We start from the raw sequence: 4930 nt of genomic DNA, 5'->3' as shown, positions 1-4930 counted from the left end.
TCTCTCTCTCTCTGTCTCTCTCTCTCTCTCTCTGTCTCTCTCTCTCTGTCTCTCTCTCTCTGTCTCTCTCTGAATATATACTGCTTTGATCCCACGAATAATTTCCAGAATTGGAAGGAACCCTTTGAATTCAGGAGGTCTGGAGATCTGAGCTCGCAGTCAGTTAATTAGAGCCCTCTTTACATCCTAAACACTACTTTTTTGAGGAGATGACCACAGGCCAGCAGATTAGCCAAACCATGGTTTGGCTTATTAGAAGTCAAATAGAGAATTATTTGTTCATTGAATATCTAAAGTTAATTGTAAAATATTTATTCAACATTACCACAAACTGCATTATGTTTAGATGTTTAAGTCTTACCCTGTCAGGACAGTATAACAGTAGTTATATTATTTATTTTATTGCTGGTGATTTTAAAAACATTCTTACACGTGAGAACTTTGTATATTAACATTTGTTTTGCGTAGAAGAAATAAATAGCAATCCCATACTTGATTTACATTATTTATATTTAGTATCTTTTTCATTGCTCCTTTTGGGAGATTCCAGAGATGAGACAAAGCTAGGCTTTAAGTAATGTTACTTGGGGATCCAGGTTGAGGAGATATAAAAATTCAAAATAGTGCAAGAAAATGAGTCTAATCTCTTTAGGTGAACCCAGTCTGCACATGCATAGGTCCAGAGATGAAAGGGGCCCCTTAGTAGAAATAGAAAAGTGTTCATTGAATGACCACCCCCTTGAGCTCAGCAGAAGTTTTTAATATTTTAATATTTACTATATGTATGAACATTGACACCCTTCCTGGGTCCATATATAAAATGTTCAAGTGTCATGAACAGTACTTAAGTTATTTTGAGTGAAGAAAGGGAGTTCCATAAAGCAGAGAGCATGGTAATATCAACTTATTTACTTTTTTCCTTTCAGGCTATCATGATATATGACAGTTTATGTGTACATGGATAAATGGAATTATAGATTATTTAAATTTTTGACAAAAGTAGCCTTCATAAAATGAAGAAGTAACTTTAAAATGTTTCTTGCAAAGAAACTGTGGTTTGAAGGTAATTCTAAAAATGTGAGTACAAGTAACAAAGAAGAAAGAAGCAGAGTTGATGCTATTATTCTTAGTGGGAGCGTTTTGTCAGTCATAATACAGGACAAAGCAATGATTACCTAATTAGATAGGATATGGTTCAAAAGTGGAAATAATCAATGTAATTTCAAATAATGATTTATGTCCCCCATCAGTGATACTAAACCAAGTAGATATATAATAATAATATGGAGTTGTTTAAAGTCTGGTGATACTTAGGTAAACACATTTTAAAATTTCACTAAATTTAGTAATGCAAGTTAGTGAGTTTCTTTTGAGGTTTTTGAGTTTTAGAAGTTTTACTTTGTGGTTTTCACTTTTGGTAAAGCCTGGGAAGAGTCACTTTCCATTGGGGAAATACATATTGCTCTGCTGGAGTAAAAATGGGTAAAAACAATATGTAAGTAAATACATTCCTTTGTCCAAACACACTATAAGATGCAGAGAAAATATTGCTTGAGATTTGAAGAAATAAGTATCAGAAGGCAATATGTGGCATAAGATATTTCCTAGTCAGATGGAAATACAGTTGTTTCTACCATGTCTCAGCTTATGGTATTTAATATATTTTAATTCAACAATGAAATACATTAAGAGGATATATTGGAGAATTTATATCCTCAGTAGCATATGATTTATCTAATAAAATGGTATTTTATGTGGAAAAAAATCTAAGTATATCCACAATGGAGCAGATGCTTTGAATGGAATGGGGAAAAATCTTCCTGGGGTAACATTAAAGAGAAAACACATAAAAATTCATTCAATTTATCATATATGGGCAAATCATTGAAGTACATAAGTTGGGAAAGTACACAAATGATGCAGAAGGTTATTTTTAAAATACAGATGAAAAGACATTTAAATAAAAATATTCTGTTTAGCATGGTAAAGTATTTTTGTAAGATGCCGAATTTTAAGATAAATTATAAAATTGTGATTACAAGTGACTGTAAGTACTATGCTACCTAGCAGATGTTTTCTGAAAAATTAAAAAGAAAGATACTGTGTAACTTCAATATAAACGTGATATCTTAATAATTAGTGAGAAAGGAAATAAGTTTTAAAGAAGATGGTGTTATGGAGCCATGATTTATTTATTTATTTTTAAACATATTTCCACATTAAGCATGTTGTGAGAGAGAAGAATCTGAACAAAAGGAGAAAAACTTGAGAAACAGAAAAAAAAGAAAAAAGAGAGAAAATAGTATGCTTTGATATGCATTCAGTCTTCATAGTTCTTTCTGTGGAAGTGTATAGCATTTTCCGTCATGAGTCAGATCATCGCATTGTTGAGAAGAGCTACGTCTATCAAAGATGTTGCTATTACTATGTACAATGTTCTCCTGCTTCCACTCGTTTCACTCAACATCAGTTCAATCAGTCATTCCAGTTTTTTCTGAAGTCTACCTTCTCATCATTTCTTCTGGAACAATAACATTTCATTATATTCCTATGCCACAACTTGTTCAGTCATTCCCCAGTTGATGGGTATCTATCCCGTCAGTTTCAAATTCTTTGCCACCACAAAAAGAGCTGCTATAAATATTTTTTTTTACATATGGCCCCTTTTCCTTTTGTTATCTCTTCAGGATGTCGACCTAATAGAGGTACTGCAGGATCAAAGGATAAGCACAGTTTTGTCTTGTTTTGTTTTATCTTGGAAAAATATGCAGAACAAATTCTATTAGATTTCAATTATCTGCCTTGCCCTATTCAATCTAGTTCTATAGATCAGTCATTGACTATCGTCAACTGTACTTTGAGAAGCTATTCAGACCAATTTGGGGACAATACAGAATAGGTCTTTCTGCATCAGAAAGATTCAAGCTTTGCACAAATATTTAAAGAAACAATCCCTATGTCCCAAGGAATATCATCCTCAGCAGAATTGTAAATAGATGACAACTTTCCTATACAAAGTACAAGGTGGATACAAAGAAAACTCTAGGGGCGGCCAGGTAGCACAGCGAGTAAGAGCACCGGCTCCAGTGTTGAGAACACCTGGAGGTCGAATTCCGGGCTCAGACACTTAGCTCCTACCCAGAAACACCTGGCTGTGTAACCTTGAGCAAGTTACTTAACCCCAATTGCTTAGGGGGGGGGGGGGCCAGGGGGCTCAGCGAGTAAGAACACCAGCTCCAGTGTCAGGGTGACCTGGATCAAATCCGGGCTCAGATACTTAGCACCACACCCAGAAATAATAACTGGCCATGTAACCTTGAGCAAGTTACTTAACCCCAATTGCTTTAAAAAAAAAAAAGAAAACTCTAAGATACTTTCTCTACATAATGGTGGGTTCACCAGGGAAGACAACTTTGCTCATATAAAAAGGGAGTTTTAGAACCCTGTAGGAGTCAACACATTCATGTCTCTTGGTTTGATGTTATAAGTTCATGGAGGTTTATTCTTTCCTTCCATCATTGAAAGGTCCATCTAAGTGGCTTGAAAACTGCTGGGTCTTCTACAATTCTAGTAGCCTTAACCTTAATGAGCTCCATTGGCGATGGCATCTTAGTACCTCTGTAAGACTGGACACTGAAACCTGAGTCAGATTTCTGAAGGGATCTTGGTCCAAAAAGGCTCCATTTTTCAGATGATGTTTTATCTCTATATCCATTACTAGAGTCCATGAGGCTGACATCTAAACCAGGTAAGGAAGTAGAAATCCATGAGTAAACCAGCCTCTGGGCTTTTTCTTGGGAGAATAGGGTGTGTAGCACTTGGAGAAGATTGGGTTAAAGCAATCAGTCTATCTTCTTTTGTCATTTCTCCATTTTGTAACTTCATTTTATGGACTGCCTCTGCCTCACAGTGGTTCTTGGTTTCTCCTGTGGTGGGGCCTCTATAGGGAGTGCATCCCATGTCTGTCAACCCTGTCTGCTGCTCAAAGCACTGGACGTTCTCTTGTGTTTGTTTTGTAATTAGAGAATTCATGATGACAAGTGTAGCCTTGTCCTTCACCACTGGGGCCTTGCTCATTTCATCACTGGAAGATGAGGGAGACATGGAGAAACTATTTTATCTTTCCTCAACCTTGGAAAGCTGTTGCTACTTCTGATCTGGGATGACTGGTTTCTCCACAGAACTTTCCTGCACATGTCAGATGAAGGCAGAGTCACTGGTGGGGAATCCTCTAGGACATCATCATAATGGAATGCCCATTAGTGCATTCCAATTGGCAAAGACATTTTGCCCAGAAGTCCACCTGTACTGTGCTCAATAGCAGGTACATCTGGTTCTGTGCATGATGCCATGGAAGATTGTTATCCAGGTGTTTCTGTAGATACATATCCAGAACTCTGATTCCCACTGTGAATGTCTATGGAAGTTATGCATATAAGACAAAGATGTCAAAAGGAAACATTCTGCAGCTAGTGATGAACTATCAGAATCCTAAGCAGCTCTCATGCAGAAGCTCTAGAAATAATTGGGTTTCCAGGGGATGGGATGGAGGAAAGGGAAAAAAAGAGACCATCCACAACCTGAGGCTCTGCCATGGAAAGGAAGCTGAGACTAACAGGGCTCCAGGCCCCCATAACTGCCTAAGCTCCAAAGCACAGGGCAAAACAAAGGCCATGATACAAGTAGCTGTAATGGTAAGCAAAGAAGTGCTTAGCACCGTGTTTCAACTATTTAATTATTAAGCACTTTGTTTGAGTTCAAATTTATTTTAAACCTTGCTCATTTTTATATTAAGTCTTTGTTAAGAAAAAGAACTTGTGAAACTCACAGTAGGAGGGGCTTGCTGATATAACAGGAAGGGGAAGAACAAGGAGGAGCTAATGACCATATATAAGGAGAAGCCCAAGCTGAGAAAGAGCAGAATTGAGAA

The 4930-nt window shown here is 36.9% G+C and overlaps 1 pseudogene; it reads right to left on the bottom strand.

Moving 5' to 3' along the window:
* Positions 1 to 3435: 3435 nt before the first annotated feature.
* LOC138160975 (putative monooxygenase p33MONOX pseudogene) lies at positions 3436 to 4352 on the bottom strand (annotated as a pseudogene).
* Between the last annotated feature and the right edge of the window lie 578 nt (positions 4353 to 4930).

Source organism: Petaurus breviceps, unplaced genomic scaffold, assembly GCF_028583685.1.
Source record: "Petaurus breviceps papuanus isolate PSGF00001 unplaced genomic scaffold, PetGlider_PUasm1.0 183, whole genome shotgun sequence".
Taxonomy (NCBI): Eukaryota; Metazoa; Chordata; class Mammalia; order Diprotodontia; family Petauridae; genus Petaurus; species Petaurus breviceps.
The sequence above is the reverse complement of the archived record's forward strand: the minus strand, read 5'-3'. Positions and strand labels throughout refer to the sequence as shown.